At 40.4% G+C, this 20,423-nt stretch overlaps 1 pseudogene; it reads right to left on the reverse strand.

Annotated features, from left to right (window-relative positions):
• The window catches only part of LOC132899030 (radial spoke head protein 3 homolog B-like), a 36,498-nt pseudogene that overhangs the window by 13,096 nt on the left and 2,979 nt on the right, over nt 1-20,423 (reverse strand).

Here is a 20,423-nt window from a genome sequence, read left to right on the forward strand (position 1 = left end):
CATAACATACTGGGTAATTATTTGTCATACAATAACAAGTGAAAGTCAGATTCATTTTTGCGAACAAAATTAGAATCCTATGCTAATCATGTTTTGTGTTTTAGAAATTATTTTACAAAACACGTTAGCATAAAAATATTGGGAGCACTTCACGATAAGGCTACAAATCATACATTTAAGTAAACTAATGCATGATTCGTGATGATATAATGCCTGAATTAATATAGGAAGTATCATGAAGTTAATGAAATTTAATTAAACAAGTCATTTTTAATTAATGATCTTATTTGCAAACACAATCTTGATTTTTTTGCTTCTAACTGAAACATGGCTAGATCAAGCAAATAGTGCTACCACCCTTATTGAAGCAGCTCCCCCAAATTTTAATTTCATGAGTGCTACCCGACAAGGGAAAGGTGGAGGGATCGCAAATATATTCAAAGCCTCTTTTCAATGTAAACAGTCCTCACTTGGTGATTTTACATCCTTTGAACACTTATGTGTACTTGTTACATGCTCTCCTAACATATTGTTATTAACTATTTACAGGCCTCCGAGACATTCAGCCAAAGTTTTTCTGGAAGAGTTTGGTGAACTGTTGTCAGTCATTTGCTTAGAGTTTGACTGTCTTATTATATCTGGGGATTTTAACTTGCATGTAGATAATCCTGAAAACACTTATGCCAGAGAACTACTTGCACTTACTGACAACTTCAACCTAGTACAACATGTACAGGGGCCGACCCACTCTCGTGGTCATACCCTTGACCTCGTTATCGCAAAGGGTCTTACTGTTTCTACTACTGTTGTTGACCTGGCCTTATCTGATCATTTCTGTGTTTTCTCTGATGTTTCTATGTCCCTTCACATTCAGAACAGCTCAACGACTATGGGTAGGAGAGTCATAAACGACAACACGTGTTCTCTTTGAGCAAGCTCTCTCTCGAATCTCAACTAAAATGTCAGACTCTGTAGACGACTTACTGGAAATTTTTAATTTAAATATGACCCAAATTATGGATGATATTGCTCCATTCAAAATCAAAAGAGTCAATGACAAGCAGAAAGCACCATGGAAGCAGTACCCAGCTGTTAAATTGCTAAAGAGAGAATGTAGAAAGACTGAAAGAAAATGGTGCAAATCTAAACTTCACATCCATTATCAAATCCATAAAGAGATGCTTTGTAAATATAATTATGAAATTCGTAAAGCAAGACAGTCTTTCTTCTCCAACATCATCAACAGGAATATGAACAATGCCTGTGTGCTATTTTCAACAGTAGAGAAGCTAACTAATCCCTCACCACAATTAGCACCTGAACTTCTCTCAGTTAATAAATGCAATGAGTTTGCATCCTTCTTCAAAGGTAAAATTGATAAAATATGGCAGAATATTGTTCGTAATATATCTCAGTTGCAAATAACTGAAAAGCTGCAATCACCAGTGACACAGACAGACAATTTCAACACAATGTCAGAATTTTGTTTGATTGATTACGAGACTCTTGAAAGAACTGTACAAAATCTCAGTTCCTCAACATCTGAATTGGACATTCTGCCCACCAACTTTTTTAAGTCTGTTCTTCACCTCATAATTACAGATGTGCTTCAGATCATAAATACATCCCTAGAGACTGGCATTTTTCCTGTGTCCCTGAAAAAAGCCGTTGTAAAGCCCCTACTTAAAAAGAATAATCTGGATGCTTCAGTATTAAACAACTACAGGCCAATATCAAATCTACCATTCATCGGGAAAATCCTTGAAAAAATTGTCTTCAATCAATTAACTGCCTTCTTGATGTCAAACAGCTGTTTTGATAACTTTCAGTCAGGATTTTGTGCCAATCATAGCACTGAAACAGCGCTGATTAAAGTTATAAATGATATACGTCTTAATACTGATGCAGGCAAAACATCGGTCCTGGTGTTACTGGACCTCAGTGCAGCTTTTGATACTGTTGATCACAACATACTGCTATATCGACTTGAACACTGGGTTGGGTTGACTGGTAAAGTTATTAATTGGTTAAAATCATACTTAAAAGATAGAAGCTTCTTTGTTACCATGGGAAATTGTACCTCAACATCAATGTCCTTGACCTGTGGTGTCCCCCAGGGGTCGATCCTTGGACCATTATTCAACCTTTATATGCTCCCACTTGGACAAATTATCAAGAACAACTCAATTTTGTATCACTGCTATGCAGATGACACCCAAATTTATTTTGCTCTATCACCTAATGATTATGCCCCCCTTGAATGTCTCTACCAGTGTATCGACCAAATCAACAACTGGATGTCACAAAATTTTCTTCAACTGAACACAGATAAAACAGAAGTAATTCTATTTGGGAAAAAGATGAAAGACTCAGGATTACCACTATTCTTGACACAAAGGGGATTAAAACAAAAGATATGGTTAAAAATCTTGGTGTTTTCATTGACAGCGAGCTAAACTTTGACAGTCACATGAAAGCAATCACTAAATCGGCATTTTATCACCTAAAAAACATTTCCAAACTAAGAGGACTTATGTCAAAAAATGATCTGGAAAAATTTATTGTCTTCATCTCTAGTAGGGTTGATTACTGCAATGGCCTTTTCACAGGCCTGCCAAAAAAGACCATCAAATGACTTCAGGTGATTCAAAATGCAGCGGCTAGGGTTCTCACAGGAACAAAAAGAACAGAGCGCATTACTCCAATTCTAAGGTCCCTTCACTGGCTTCCAGTAAGCTACAGAATTGACTTTAAAGCATTGCTGCTGGTGTACAAATCTCTAAATGGTACAGGGCCCAATTACCTCTCTGATATGTTGCAGTGGCCTAACCCAATCAGATCTACCAGATCGCAGCAGCAAAATTTACTGGTAAAACCTGTTGTTAAAACAAAGTGTGGTGAAGCAGCTTTTAGCTACTATGCAGTACAGCTCAGGGACGTGCACAAGATTATAGAGGGGCAGGGGCTCAAAGTCAGAAAAAGGGCAGCAAGTGCATGATTTTTTTCCCCCGGTCCTTTCCAAAATATGGAAATGTAGAATTAAAATTAACGTACTAATAGGAAGGTAAGTACTTAGCTATGTGTCCTGTGTTGGTGAAAGTGATATGCAATTGCCATTTCTTTTGTGTCAGCAAAATTGTCACTCACATTATCATAGGCTTGGAAGACATGCAAAGCAATAAAACACTGGTGCATTATTAGGCTTTTTTTATTGTTAAAGATTTAACATTGAACAGTGAAACCTGAACTTTGAACAAATAAGTAAATAGCCTAATGGACAAAATGATAAAAATCAGTCCTTCCTCTCATAAGGTAGAAGCCTAGCATTCCAGGGGCCTTAAAGCAGTAACCTTCTGGGGGCCATGTCCCTGTAGATATTAATGACCTCATTGTGATTTATGGGTATGTCTTTTTCAATCGAGAGTAGAAGGAGATCAGAGAGCCTCTCTTCTTTGCATAGGCTTCTGAGTACATTTTTCACAAGCTTTTGTTTTTGTTTTTTTCTGAAACATAACCCACATTTGATTTGAGCACGTTGTGGAAGAGGTCGACGACTAGTTATATATACAAGAGGAGAATGTAAGCTTCCCGGCGATATATGATACTTGCATTTACACCGAAGCACGGCCGAGGCAATCGATTGTGAACAGTAACAGGTCAGGTCACGTCAGTTAACAAGCAGATTATTAAACTACAGAGACTTAAATTACTCGCACAAATGTCAGTAGCCCTACAAACGCCCAAATGCCATGTACATACAGTTTGAAAGGGCAAACTGTTAGACCATAACTCACATGTTCAAGCTGCCTCACTGTCACGTCTCCTCTGTTATCATTGTGGCAGCGCGTGCAGTGGCTTCTTCCCTCTCTCTCTGTCCGCGCGCCCCCTCTCTCTGTCCGCGCGCCCCCTCTCTCAGTCCGCACGCCCCCTCTCTCTGGCCGCGCGCCCCCTCTCTCTGGCCGCGCGCCCCCTCTCTCAGTCGCGCGCCCCCTCTCTCAGTCCGCACGCCCTCTCTCTAGCCTCACTCGAACGGAGCAGCAATGGACAGAGAAGCGGCGGCTCAACGCACACAACCACCCCGGATTACAAGAAAATTGGTAGATTGCCGTGGAGTTTTTGTACCGCCGTTGTTTTAAACTTCTAACAGGACTGTATTATTTATTATTAGGATTATTATTATTTTAAAAGGGCAACATTTAATTAGAGGCAAAAAGGGCAGGGGCTCAAGCACCCCTAAAGACCTGTGTGTGCACGTGCCTGGTACAGCTATGGAACCAACTCCCAGAGGACATCAAAAATGCTCCTGCTGTTGGCAGCTTCAAATCTAGACTAAAGACCAAGCTGTTTTCAGATGCTTTCTGCTAACTGATAAATATCATCACCTTTACATGTTTTAAACTTTATTTAACTTTTACAGTCTCTGCATGTTTTAAACTTTACTTAACTTTTATTCTATTTTATTCTGCTGTTTTTTTTACTGAACTTTTACTTCATTTTATTATTTTATTTCTACTATTGTTTAATTCTTCTTATTTTTTTTCTCTTCTTCCCCATTTATTTTTTTATGTAATTTTATTTTCTGTTGTTTACTTTTTGCTTTTACCTCTGTAAAGCACATTGAACTGCCACTGTGTATGAAATGCGCTATATAAATAAACTTGCCTTGCCTAAATGATCAAGTCACTATGACTTCATGTGAATAGTTCACACTTAATAGGTTATCAGTCGATGAATATAAACTCAGTTACTTCATACATCAATTGATACACAACCAGTTAGCTGGATTCCAGTTACATAAAAGTTTATTTATGTAACTTTATTTATGTAATCTTGTTCTATGTAAATGTTTGCATCTAACGACCAGTTTGATTAAAAGATAGCCTTATAGTTCTATGAGAAGCAGCACTGAGGCTGAGCAAATACAGTAAATGTCTGAAATAAACATCTATGCAACTGTAATCCAGCCAATTGATAGCATATAATATATGAAGTAACTGTCAATTAATATTCCTTAGCTGACGATCATATTAAGTGTGAGCTAATCATGTAAAAATATAGTGACATGATCATTTGCAGCAGTAATTTATGATACAACCCCGATTCCAAAAAAGTTGGGACAAAGTACAAATTGTAAATAAAAACGGAATGCAATGATGTGGAAGTTTCAAAATTCCATATTTTATTCAGAATAGAACATAGATGACATATCAAATGTTTAAACTGAGAAAATGTATCATTTAAAGAGAAAAATTAGGTGATTTTAAATTTCATGACAGCAACACATCTCAAAAAAGTTGGGACAAGGCCATGTTTACCACTGTGAGACATCCCCTTTTCTCTTTACAACAGTCTGTAAACATCTGGGGACTGAGGAGACAAGTTGCTCAAGTTTAGGGATAGGAATGTTAACCCATTCTTGTCTAATGTAGGATTCTAGTTGCTCAACTGTCTTAGGTCTTTTTTGTCGTATCTTCCGTTTTATGATGCGCCAAATGTTTTCTATGGGTGAAAGATCTGGACTGCAGGCTGGCCAGTTCAGTACCCGGACCCTTCTTCTACGCAGCCATGATGCTGTAATTGATGCAGTATGTGGTTTGGCATTGTCATGTTGGAAAATGCAAGGTCTTCCTTGAAAGAGATGTCGTCTGGATGGGAGCATATGTTGCTCTAGAACCTGGATATACCTTTCAGCATTGATGGTGTCTTTCCAGATGTGTAAGCTGCCCATGCCACACGCACTAATGCAACCCCATACCATCAGAGATGCAGGCTTCTGAACTGAGCGCTGATAACAACTTGGGTCGTCCTTCTCCTCTTTAGTCCGAATGACATGGCGTCCCTGATTTCCATAAAGAACTTCAAAATTTTGATTCGTCTGACCACAGAACAGTTTTCCACTTTGCCACAGTCCATTTTAAATGAGCCTTGGCCCAGAGAAGACGCCTGCACTTCTGGATCATGTTTAGCTACGGCTTCTTCTTTGAACTATAGAGTTTTAGCTGTCAATGGCGGATGGCACGGTGAATTGTGTTCACAGATAATGTTCTCTGGAAATATTCCTGAGCCCATTTTGTGATTTCCAATACAGAAGCATGCCTGTATGTGATGCAGTGGCGTCTAAGGGCCCGAAGATCACGGGCACCCAGTATGGTTTTCCGGCCTTGACCCTTACGCACAGAGATTCTTTCAGATTCTCTGAATCTTTTGAGGATATTATGCACTGTAGATGATGATATGTTCAAACTCTTTGCAATTTTACACTGTCGGACTCCTTTCTGATATTGCTCCACTATTTGTCAGTGCAGAATTAGGGGGATTGGTGATCCTCTTCCCATCTTTACTTCTGAGAGCCGCTGCCACTCCAAGATGCTCTTTTTATACCCAGTTATGTTAATGACGTATTGCCAGTTGACCTAATGAGTTGCAATTTGGTCCTCCAGCTGTTCCTTTTTTGTACCTTTAACTTTTCCAGCCTCTTATTGCCCTTGTCCCAACTTTTTTGAGATGTGTTGCTGTCATGAAATTTCAAATGAGTCAATATTTGGCATGAAATTTCAAAATGTCTCACTTTCGACATTTGATATGTTGTCTATGTTCAATTGTGAATACAATATCAGTTTTTGAGATTTGTAAATTACTGCATTCCGTTTTTATTTACAATTTGTACTTTGTCCCAACTTTTTTGGAATCGGGGTTGTACATCCTGAATTACTTCAGTATATGATTTGTATGGGGCGGCACGGTGGTGTAGTGGTTAGCGCTGTCGCCTCACAGCAAGAAGGTCCTGGGTTCGAGCCCCGGGGCCGGTGAGGGCCTTTCTGTGTGGAGTTTGCATGTTCTCCCCGTGTCCGCGTGGGTTTCCTCCGGGTGCTCCGGTTTCCCCCCCAGTCCAAAGACATGCAGGTTAGGTTAACTGGTGACTCTAAATTGACCGTAGGTGTGAGTGTGAATGGTTGTCTGTGTCTATGTGTCAGTCCTGTGATGACCTGGCGACTTGTCCAGGGTGTACCCCGCCTTTCGCCCGTAGTCAGCTGGGATAGGCTCCAGCTTGCCTGCAACCCTGTAGAAGGATAAAGCGGCTAGAGATAATGAGATGAGATGATTTGTATGTATCCTTATTGCAAAGTATTGTCAAATATTGTAATCTAATTCCATGATTTTTTTTAATCTAGGTATTACAAAGGTGATATTTATGGAAAATTTTTTTTTTAATCCTTTGGTGTTGTATTCCATAGGCCTTGACTTCATCAAAAGCCATCTAAAGGAGCAACCTGTGGTGCATCCAAGTGACACTTCCCATTCATCAGAGGAGGAGGACTTCTTTTCCCCCCATCAAGCAGGGAAATGCTCAAGAAAACTCCACGCAGCTGGAGTCCTACCTGGCCTGCCCAGCTGATAACATGGATGTCCTGAAATCTTTCTCAGCAGTGTGCAATTTGTCATTGAAGCTCAACACACCCCTACCTGCCTTGGCTGCCTGTGAGAGGGTTTTCAGCACTGCAGGACTGATTTTCAGACCCAAAAGGGCACACCTTGACTCAAAGAACTTTGAAAACCAGCTTCTGCTGAGGCTGAATAAAAGATTTTGGTAGTGTGGTAGAGATGAGTGAATTTCTCACAAAAGGAAAAAGACTTGACTAGACTTAGAGTTTCCATGTTGATCATAATGTTTCAAGTTCTGTTGCTGAAAACTGATTTGCCTATTGGAATATAGTAAGGTTGTCAAAACTTTGCTAGTTTTTCAATATAGTGCTTCAAACGAAACAAATGTTGTTAAAAGTAATATACAGTGCATTAAGTATAGGATTGGGAGTACCAAAGCTGTTAAAAATTATCCAGGTACTCATGCAGGACCTCTGGTCAGTTCAGTCTTGATTATTCTGTCTGAAATTTGGCTTGCAGCAAAACTAGACTGTGTCCAGTAATTTTATTTTTCTCTGTACCAGCACCATGCAGGTTGTTAACCAAAGAGGAAAACTATTCTATTTTGTGTGCCTAGAACTTTTTTCGTTTTGCCGAGTTATAAAAAGAGGTATTGTGTATCACTGATGGTAAAAATTCATTAGCACTTTTTACTTTTGTACTTAAGTACATTTCAGAGCCTGTACTTTCTTACTTTTACTTAAGTTAAGGAGTTGAATCAGTACTTCTACTTTTACCAGAGTATTTTTTCACACAAGTATCTGTACTTCTACTTAAGTACAGAATCTGAGTACTTTTGCCACCTCTGAATTTTGTGCTGGAAAATGAATGCTTGGAAATCTAAAATGTTTTTGTACTGACTTGATAATGTAGAAGTCATAAAAAAGAAATCTATAACAAAGTTTGTATGCAAAAAAAATAGGGTGCCTAAGACTTTTGCACAGTACTGTACTACAGTAAGGTCATTTCGATTGGAACTTCAAAAGCACAAATGTAGAATCCAAAAACTTTGAATTGTGTTTTATATATATATATATATATATATATATATATATATATATATATATATAGTGTGTGTGTGTGTGTGTGTGTGTAAACTATCTAAAGAAAACTTCACATTTGATGTGGAATAGAATAAAAAAGAATTCATGCAGAACACAACGGATACAATGGTAAATGTGTACTCACTATCAAACACTGTTCGTACAGCCTGTTTCTTTTCCAAAGTATTGTTGACTTCTACCATCAGGTAGGGAAGGAATCCAGTCTCAACATCTGTTGAACAGAAAATTAGTATATATTACATTAAAGAAAAATGCAGTGTCTAGATAGAAAATGAGATGCATGTCACTGGCATCATGAGATGGCAGCACTGGCACAATCAAATTTGTGTGCATTTTTGTTAGAATTGTTCAAATATATGAAACCGAACACGATATTAAAAGTTGTGGCTTTCTGATGGACAATCGAATGAATGCGTCTCAATCCCTGGAAGACCAAGTGTGCATCTTGGCACAGCATGATTAGAGTTCATTTATGGATGTCAATATTTTGGTGGTAGAATGAACTGTCTGGCTAACATAACTTAGCAGTTATTCATAACTTACCCTAGGCTGACACTTGCACGACTTTTGGCCACGATTTTGTCGTGGCAAGTCGTGCCATTTTGGGGCACGAACTGGGAGGCTCCCGCACTGTTCACGACTAGTTCACGCATAGTTCACGACGAGTTCACGAATGCGTGCCCGTCCACATTCACGAACTGGCACGACGAGTTCACGCATAGTTTGCGCATGGTTTACGCACTTCCCGCATTGGCACGACGAGTTTGCGCAATTCGGACGGTGTCGTGCCGACTTGGGCACGCCTGTGTCATGCACAACCTCATCCTCATCAGATACCCACACACAATTTCAGAAGTGGACCGCGAAGATCCGGACACACATGATCTGATCCCTGGTGGATGGAGGACTGACCGACACCTGCAGGGGCTGCTGCCTCTAACCGGCCATCATACCCAGAAGGATGCAAAGGATCAGCGAGACTACCTGTCACATTACTGCATGTCCCCTGCTGGTGCTGTCCCTTGGCAAGAAAGAATGGTAGTAGCTTCATGAGCTGCATCCACAGTTGTTCCATTTTTGAAATAAAAGAAACGAAACTCCCCCCCCCCCCCCAAAAAAAAAAAAAGTCATGAAGGAATAGAAAATAAAAGACATTAAAGAAAAAAGCAAGAAAAAAAATTGCGAATGGCGAGAAGTGTCCGGGAAGCCCTATATATACCCCCGCACCGACGCGAGCGCCACTGTCGCGCAGTAGTCGTGAACTGCTCGTGAACTCGTCGTGAACTGCTCGTGCCATGCGCAAACTGTTCGTGAAGTGCGTAAACTAGTCGTGAACTGCTCGTGCCATCAATGCGTGACTGTGTCAGTGGGAAGGCACGGCCACGCTGCGACGCGCACCAATTCGTGAACTCGACGTGAGCTGTTCGTGAACTATTCGTGGCAGTTCGTGACAGTCGTGGCATGGCGCGCACTTCCACACACTGGCACGCATCCTCCCGCATCGTCCCGACGAGTTCACGACGAGATCACGAACAGTTTGCGCATAGTTCACGACCCGGTCGCGAAATTTTGTCGTGACCAAAATTTTGAACATTTCAAAATTCTCGTCCCGACATGGCACGCAGTCCCGACGGGTTTACGCACACTTCACGCCAGTTTACGACTAGTTTGCGCACTGGCACGACTCGAGTCGTGCCAATGCGTGCCACGGAATCGTGCAAGTGTCAGCGTACCCTTATTGTACAAGAATAACTTAGCAAATGTCTTTTCTGTCTACTCTGAAATACACATTTTGTGTTGATATTTGACTTTTTTTTTTTTTTGTAACTGGTTTCCTCTCTCCTTGCGTGCATTTGTGGGCGGTCAGTCAAATGTGGAAACACCCTCGGACATAGTGTTTATATCGGCTCATTCCTCATCTCTATAATGGCACTATAGTTGGACATATTAACCATCTAATTCACATTTACCAGCCACATTTAAGTTGTTTGTGTAATTTGTTATGGATTTAATCATTTATATCTATTTAAATGTTTGGTGAAGTAGTCGATTTACATTGTACTTTGGTGACATTAATAGCTATGCTATATTAGATTGCACATTTCTTCTTAGGAATTTTGCTGTAAAAGGCAAAATGTCACTTTATGGAGGGACATTCAGTGTTAGATGCTGATTCATGTCAAATTTAATACAGTTGTACTTAAAACACATTTTAGTATCTAATACTTGCATTAAAATAAATTAGAAACACACCTCTGTGCACTGGGTCATAGAAATATCCATGGTCTCTCAGATTTGCATAGACTGAGGGAAGCAGGTTTGCAAGATAACGTTGAGTGAATGTCCTTGCAGCGATTTTCTCTGCTGTTTCTCTTTCCTTCTCTAAGATCAACCTTTGCTGCTTAATTCGCCGTTCCTGCATTTAAGAATACAGGTCAAATTTGTGCTCAATTTGTACAAAGATGTCATATCAACTTTGTTCTGAACAACATACAGCAGGGGTCTTCAATCCTATCCGCAAAGGGCCGGTGTAGCTGCAGGCTTTCATTACAGCCAAATTGGAGGCTCACTTGATTGTTGATTGGAGACGAGGGTGAAATGATTAAACAAGTGAAATCAGGTGTAGCTCCTGCTTGGTTGGAATGAAAGCCTGCAGCCACACTGGCCCTTTGCGGATAGGATTGAAGACCCCTGACATACAGTATACCTATGTATCGAAACACACTGAAAATTGGTCAGTTATGCTAGGTATATTTAAAACATGTAAATTCAATTTCTTATTTATTATCTATCCAGAACTGCTGAAGATTGACCACATCATTTCTGGGAATGGGAAATGGGCAACATGAGGATTCTAGCTGGACATGATGCAGTTGATTATACCTTCTCCTCCCTGTGGCGCCTCTCCTGCTCCTCCATTCGCTGAACTTCCACTAATTCAGCATTACGCAATTCCTGGAAAGCACGCTGTTGAGCCCTCAACCAAGCCAGCTCTTCCTCCTCCAGTACTTCCAGCAAAGCCTGCTCCATGGCCTTTCCCACTAACACCTGCAACAATGGCTGCACCTCCAGATCAAAATCAAACAGCTGTAACCAAGAAAGACATCAACTTTATTACACTCTTATCACATTGAATCCTTTCTGAATCGCTGTAAAAAAAAAAAACAGCTAGCCTGACAATGATCCAAAATCAGACTGTTAGATGTAAACACATACGCATGTTGCAGGGACATCTGTAATGTCTTATTGTAATATGATTTCATTGTACTGTTTTCTTTTTCATGTAATTGTATCCATTGTGGTATCTGAGAAACCGTAAAGTGCAAACTACTTGTAAGGAATGTGGCAATACACAAACCTGTTTAAAAGTGGCCATAACTATTAAGCAGAAAACCATACACCATGTTGATTAATAATGAATAAGATTAAGAATGAAGAAGGAATACCTCTCCTTCTTCTATCTGTGTCTCTGCATCTTTGCCAGATTTGGCAGGAATAAAGAGAGGTGTGGCTGGCCTGTCCAGAAAAGCATCTGTCTGGCATTCCACGCTGGTATTCTCAAAATGATCACTCAGCTCCTCCAAGTATAATTCTAGGACACAAATCAGAATTAGCCAGTTGCACAGATAGCATATGCTTATTGAAAAACACCTGATCAAAGAAACTGGTCTATTATGATTCACATATTTTAAATATTTACGCAGAATCTTAGATCTGCAACTAGTTTTCTCTTTAGTTTCAAAAGACGGCCCACAGGCTTGATTTGCATCTGCTGTATTGTTGAATAATGTCCCTTACAGAAAAACCACATGAACTTCACATGTGATTTCTCACATGTGAAATATGTGGAAAATGTGTTTTGCACATGGGAAACATGTTACAGTATTTGCACATGGGAAACGTGGTTTTGGCCCAATTTTATGTGAATCACATGTGGGAATGTTTTACACATGTGGTAACATGTTTTCCACATGTGCTCTACATGGTAACATGTTACAAAATCTGATACCATGTATTCCACGTGGTAACGTGATCACATGTGAAATACATGTGAAGTTCATGCGGTTTTTCTGTAAGGGGTGGCATTTTCATGACATTTGGTCCACCTTCTGGAATTGTTTGACTCCTTCGAAACTTCTTGTTTTATTTCTGAAATTTTCTACCTTTTGACCAATATACAGTATCTTAAAGGTCTACTTTGACCCCATGTGAGCCCATGTCCGCTCAACAAATCCAATCTATTTTACTTTTGACCAACACAAATTAAAGGTTTATTTTGTCTTGCCCTAGCTACATGTGATCCCACATCTGCTCAACAAACCATGGAGCGTAATCTGGATCAGCTTTACATTGGAGAATATAGGAAAAATCTGGCTGATCTCATCTCATCTCATTATCTGTAGCCGCTTTATCCTGTTCTACAGGGTCGCAGGCAAGCTGGAGCCTATCCCAGCTGACTACGGGCAAAAGGCGGGGTACACCTTGGACAAGTCGCCAGGTCATCACAGGGCTGACACATAGACACAGACAACCATTCACACTCACATTCACACCTACGGTCAATTTAGAGTCACCAGTTAACCTAACCTGCATGTCTTTGGACTGTGGGGGAAACCGGAGCACCCGGAGGAAACCCACGCGGACACGGGGAGAACATGCAAACTCCGCACAGAAAGGCCCTCGCCGGCCACGGGGCTCGAACCCGGACCTTCTTGTTGTGAGGCGACAGCGCTAACCACTACACCACCGTGCCGCCCATCATTATACTGTTATATTTATTGAGGTTTTTACAGCTATTAGCTTATTTGACCGGTCATTGTAGTGTTTGACAGCTAATGAGATCCCTGTCTGCAAAATCTCTAAGACCCCTTGCCAAAAGCAAAGTTCTGTCTTAAGAGAAACTCTTAAGACTACAGTGGATTTATTGGCTGTCTTGGAAGCAATGACAGAAAGGGCTGACAATGAACCAAAAGTTTGTTTCCACTGTTGTTTACAATGCCAAACAGAAAATGAAGAGTATAGTGATAAAGAAAACATCCAAAAAGTAATCATTGCAAATGAGATTCATGAATAGCTACCAGTCTGAACATCAATGTGCTGTCTGTTCTCAAATATGCCAGGACTTCTTGTGTGAAACTTGTCTTTTTTCCGCTTTCCTGACCGTCGCATTGCTTCTTGCTGCCGTTGGATCATACAAGGAAAAAAATCCCATTAGCATCTCATTATAATGAAAAGACATCTTTATTAGAAAACACTTCATTATTATGAGATAAATATTACATAGAATCAACATAAATAAAGGAAGTATTCCCAAATTACAGCATTCATACAGATGCAAAACTTGGTCAGACATTTTTTTTGTTGATTATGATTGCTAGAGCCAAAGTACAACATGTGTCAAAGATGATTCCTGCAAGGATTACAAGGATCCAATTTTTTAATAAAATACCCAGACTGAAGTCATTTAATACACTGTAATTTGTAACCATTAAGTTCCCCATGAAGTCATCCAAGTTGATCTGCTGGAAAACAATCAATGTCTAAGAGGTCTGAACAATGTGTTGCATCTGTATAAACACTGGGATGTGAGAATCTGTCTTTGTAATGTGTCTGTACTATTGTCAATCGCATATACACTGTTCAGGGATATTAAAATCTTTGTGGTTTTCTCCAAGTATGTAACCATTGGTAACCATGTACGGTAGGATTGTTTACTAGTATCTGTGTCAGTACTGCATATGCATTGCATTAGTGGCATTTAGCAGATGCTCTTATCCAGAGTGATGTACAACATAATCAGGGCAGCCTGGGGAGCAGGTGGGGTTTATGTGCCTTGCTCAAGGGCAATTCAACCATTCCTGCTGGTCCAGGTACTAAAACCGGTGACCTTTTGGTCCCAAAGCTTCTTCTCTAACTGTTAGGCCATGGCCTCCAATATACCAGAGGACTAGACCCCCCACTGTAACCCTAGTTATAGGCAAGAGGCCAAAGGCTATAGAAATGGAGATCGGCGCTGCGCCCATGTGCCTCAAAGAGCTGGGTAGTATTGGGACAGGAGACTGCCTGGGAAGACCAGATCCTGGAGTGGGAGGGACTTTGAACAATGTAGGATACATTGTAAAAGCAAGATCAATTATGTTGTTTTTATAGCAATTTTTAAAAATACTTTTCTAGTAATAACAAAATGTTTTTCTTGTTATAAGAACAGGGCCGACCCTGACAGTGTTGGAGCCCTAGGCTAGATTTTAGGTTGACTGACAGTTCAGGGGGTGCAGAATGTTTATTACTGTAATTAAATGGTTGTTTTTGTTGATAATGTTACTGTAACTATGAGCACTAAAATGACAGTACCAGTCAAAAGTTTGGAAACACCTTCAAATTCGATGTTTTTTCTTTATTTTAATTAACTAAAAGACACTTCGTGTCTTAAAGTAATGACTGACTGTTATTTCTCTTTACTTAGTTGAGTGGTTCTTGACATAATATGGATTACTACAGTTGTTGAACTGTATTTTTATTATTTACTCTTTACTGGTTGATGGTGTCAAATGCATTAAGAAGGCAAGAAATTCCATTTTTGACAAGACACACCTGTTAATTGAGAAGCATTCCAGGTGACGACCTCATGAAGCTGGTTCAGATAATGCCAATAGTGTGCAAAGCTGTTATCAAGGTAAATAATGACGACTTTGAAGAATCTAAAAGATGAAACGTTGTTTTTTTAACACTTTTTTGTTTACCATATAATTCCATATGTTCCAGATGTTATTTCATAGTTTTGATGAGTTCAGTATTGTTCTACAATGTAGGAAAAAAAATAAAACCATCGAATTTGAAGGTGTTTCCAAACTTTTGACTGGTACTGTATGTTAGTGGCATATTCTGCTGCACCAGAAAACAAAATCAGTTATCACCAAGAGAGGGCACAAGTCCCTTCTCTTCCAGTGACCCTGCAGGGCATCTAGAGTACATTATATTACATTACAGGCATTTAGCAGATGCTCTTACCCAGAGCGGCATACAACAGGACCCTGACATACCTACAACGGTTGGCTGCTTGGGGAGCAGTTGGGGGTTAAGTGCCTTGCCCAAGGGCACTTCAGTCATTCCTGCTAGTCCAGTGAATCGAACCAACAACCTTTCAGTCCCAAAGCTGCTTCTCTAACCTTTAGTCCGTGGGTACGATCTTTGTAACAAGATTTGCAATCTACAACCCCGATTCCAAAAAAGTTGGGACAAAGTACAAATTGTAAATAAAAATGGAATGCAATGATGTGGAAGTTTCAAAATTCCATATTTTATTCAGAATAGAACATAGATGACATATCAAATGTTTAAACTGAGAAAATGTATCATTTAAAGAGAAAAATTAGGTGATGTTAAATTTCATGGCAACACATCTCAAAAAAGTTGGGACAAGGCCATGTTTACCACTGTGAGACATCCCCTTTTCTTTTCACAACAGTCTGTAAATGTCTGGGGACTGAGGAGACAAGTTGCTCAAGTTTAGGGATAGGAATGTTAACCCATTCTTGTCTAATGTAGGATTCTAGTTGCTCAACTGTCTTAGGTCTTTTTTTGTCGTATCTTCCGTTTTATAATGTGCCAAATGTTTTCTATGGGTGAAAGATCTGGACTGCAGACTGGCCAGTTCAGTACCTGGACCCTTCTTCTACGCAGCCATGATGCTGTAATTGATGCAGTATGTGGTTTGGCATTGTCATGCTGGAAAATGCAAGGTCTTCCCTGAAAGAGACGTCGTCTGGATGGGAGCATATGTTGCTCTAGAACCTGGATATACCTTTCAGCATTGATGGTGTCTTTCCAGATGTGTAAGCTACCCATGCCACACGCACTAATGCAACCCCATACCATCAGAGATGCAGGCTTCTGAACTGAGCGCTGATCACAACTTGGGTCGTCCTTCTCCTCTTTAGTCCGAATGACACGGTGTCCCTGATTTCCATAAAGAACTTCAAAATTTTGATTCGTCTGACCACAGAACAGTTTTCCACTTTGCCACAGTCCATTTAAAATGAGCCTTGGCCCAGAGAAGACGTCTGCGCTTCTGGATCATGTTTAGCTACGGCTTCTTCTTTGAACTATAGAGTTTTAGCTGGCAATGGCGGATGGCACGGTGAATTGTGTTCACAGATAATGTTCTCTGGAAATATTCCTGAGCCCATTTTGTGATTTCCAATACAGAAGCATGCCTGTATGTGATGCAGTGCCATCTAAGGGCCCGAAGATCACGGGCACCCAGTATGGTTTTCCGGCCTTGACCCTTACGCACAGAGATTCTTCCAGATTCTCTGAATCTTTTGATGATATTATGCACTGTAGATGATGATATGTTCAAACTCTTTGCAATTTTACACTGTCGAACTCCTTTCTGATATTGCTCCACTATTTGTCGGCGCAGAATTAGGGGGATTGGTGATCCTCTTCCCATCTTTACTTCTGTGAGCCGCTGCCACTCCAAGATGCTCTTTTTATACTCGGTCATGTTAATGACCTATTGCCAATTGACCTAATGAGTTGCAATTTGGTCCTCCAGCTGTTCCTTTTTTGTACCTTTAACTTTTCCAGCCTCTTATTGCCCCTGTCCCAACTTTTTTGAGATGTGTTGCTGTCATGAAATTTCAAATGAGCCAAAATTTGGCATGAAATTTCAAAATGTCTCACTTTCGACATTTGATATGTTGTCTATGTTCTATTGTGAATACAATATCAGTTTTTGAGATTTGTAAATTATTGCATTCCATTTTTATTTACAATTTGTACTTTGTCCCAACTTTTTTGGAATCGGGGTTGTACCAACACAAAATTTGTAGACAAAAGCTCCTATCCTGGGGAGCATGGCTATCATAAAAATGCCTCTTTGTACGTTGTTTTTGTCTAGCACACATTGATTGGCTGTCTAATTAGTTCAATATTGTCCTCTGAAATGTAGATCAATGCTGATTGGATGAAAATTAATTGGTTGTTGGGAAACAGAATAGTTTCTTCACTGCACACTTTTAAATCCATCCATTATCAATAACCGCTTATCCTGTGCAGGGTCGAAGGCAAGCTGGAGCCTATCCCAGCTGACTATGGGCAAGAGGCGAGGTACACCCTGGACAAGTCACTAGATCATCATAGGGCTGATACAGTGGTGCTTGAAAGTTTGTGAACCCTTTAGAATTTTCTATATTTCTGCATAAATATGACCTAAAACATCATCAGATTTTCACACAAGTCCTAAAAGTAGATAAAGAGAACCCAGTTAAACAAATGAGACAAAAATATTATACTTGGTCATTTATTTATTGAGGAAAATGATCCAATATTACATATCTGTGAGTGGCAAAAGTATGTGAACCTCTCGGATTAGCAGTTAATTTGAAGGTGAAATTAGAGTCAGGTGTTTTCAATCAGTGGGATGACAATCAGGTGTGAGTGGGCACCCTCTTTTATTTAAAGAACAGGGATCTATCAAAGTCTGATCTTCACAACACATGTTTGTGGAAGTGTATCATGGCACGAACAAAGGAGATTTCTGAGAACCTCAGAAAAAGCGTTGTTGATGCTCATCAGGCTGGAAAAGGTTACAAAACCATCTCTAAAGAGTTTGGACTCCACCAATCCACAGTCAGACAGATTGTGTACAAATGGAGGAAATTCAAGACCATTATTACCCTCCCCAGGAGTGGTCGACCAACAAAAGTCACTCGGAGAGCAAGGCATGTAATAGTCGGCAAGGTCACAAAGGACCCCAGGGTAACTTCTAAGCAACTGAGGGCCTCTCTCACATTGGCTAATGTTAATGTTCATGAGTCCACCCTCAGGAGAACACTGAACAACAATGGTGTGCATGGCAGGGTTGCAAGGAGAAAGGCACTGCTCTCCAAAAAGAACATTGCTGCTCATCTCCAGATCTCCAAAGATCACGTGGACAAGTCAGAAGGCTATTGGAAAAAAGTTTTGTGGATGGATGAGACCAAAATAGAACTTTTTGGTTTAAATGAGAAGTGTTATGTTTGGAGAAAAGAAAACACTGCATTCCAGCATAAGAACCTTATCCCATCTGTGAAACATGGTGGTGGTAGTATCAAGGTTTGGGCCTGTTTTGCTACATCTGGGCCAGGACGGCTTGCCATCATTGATGGAACAATGAATTCTGAATTCTCTCATCTCATCTCATTATCTCTAGCCGCTTTATCCTGTTCTACAGGGTCACAGGCAAGCCGGAGCCTATCCCAGCTGACTACAGGCGAAAGGCGGGGTACACCCTGGACAAGTCGCCAGGTCATCACAGGGCTGACACATAGACAACCATTCACACTCACATCTACGGTCAATTTAGAGTCACCAGTTAACCTAACCTGCATGTCTTTGGACTGTGGGGGAAACTGGAGCACCCGGAGGAAATCCACGTGGACAACATGCAAACTCCGCACAGAAAGGCCCTCGTCGGCCACGGGGCTCAAACCCGGACCTTCTTGCTGTGAGGCGACAGCGCTAACCACTACACCACTGTGCCACCCCATTCTGAATTACACCAGTGAAATTCTAAAGGAAAATGTCAGGACATCTGTCCATGAACTGGATCTCAAGAGAAGGTGGGTCATGCAGCAAGACAACGACCCTAAGCACACAAGTCGTTCTACCAAAGAATGCTTAAAGAAGAATAAAAGTTAATGTTTTGGAATGGCCAAGTCAAAGTCCTGACCTTAATCTAATGGAAATGTTGTGGAAGGACCTGAAGTGAGCAGTTCATGTGAGGAAACCCACCAGCATCCCAGAGTTGAAGCTGTTCTGTACGGAGGAATGGGCTAAAATTCCTCCAAGCCGGTGTGCAGGACTGATCAACAGGTACCGGAAACGTTTAGTTGCAGTTATTGCTGCACAAGGGGGTCACACCAGATACTGAAAGCAAAGGTTCCCATACTTTTGCCACTCACAGATATGTAATATTGGATCATTTTCCTCAATAAATAAATGACCAAGTATAATATTTTTGTCTCATTTGTTTAACTGGGTTCTTTTTATCTACTTTTAGGACTTGTGTGAAAATCTGATGATGTTTTCGGTTATATTTATGCAGGAATATAGAAAATTCTAAAGGGTTCACAAATTTTCAGCACCATTGTACATACTAGATACAAACAACCATTCACACTCATTCACACCTACGGTTAATTTAGAGCCATCAGGTAACGTAACCTGCATGTCCCTGGACCGTGGGAGAAACCGGAGCACCCAGAGGGAACCCACGCAGACACGGAGAGAACACACAAACCCCACACAGAAAGGCTCCTGCTGACCATCAGGCCTGAACCCAAGCCCACCATGAGGCAACAGCGCGGACCACGACACCACCCACACTTTTAAATGTATAATTTAAAATCTTTGGCTTTGAGAATGTATTAAATCTTTCCAAGGCATTGGGCTCGAGTCCAGGTTAATGTCAAAGTCAAACTCGAAAGTAAGCAAATTTGTAGTCCAAGTCATGTGACTTGAGGCCACAACACTGATGCTGATGGGGGGTTAATTTTTCATTTCATTACATTTCATTTATTTGTTTATTTAGACAGGACAATGCATATTAAATGAACACTGCATACATGAGATATGCACTATAAATACACCGGAATTAGCAAAAATGCTAAATTCCATCCGTAGTCCCCAAACAAGAAATATAAAACACTTAACAATACAAGTTCATAAAAAAAATCACAAAATCACAATAGACCAATAAATAAAAAAGCCAAAACCATATAAATGTGTACAATGTACAATCATGTACACACACACATATATATATATACATGACTGTATATGTATACATGACTGCACAAATATCGGTTATATAAACATATGAACAAACTCCCCTGTGCGTGCAACATACAGTTACACGCACAAGGGAGAGCCCAGACTGAACATGGATTATAG

The sequence above is a fragment of the Neoarius graeffei genome, chromosome 15 (assembly GCF_027579695.1).
Source record: "Neoarius graeffei isolate fNeoGra1 chromosome 15, fNeoGra1.pri, whole genome shotgun sequence".
Taxonomy (NCBI): Eukaryota; Metazoa; Chordata; class Actinopteri; order Siluriformes; family Ariidae; genus Neoarius; species Neoarius graeffei.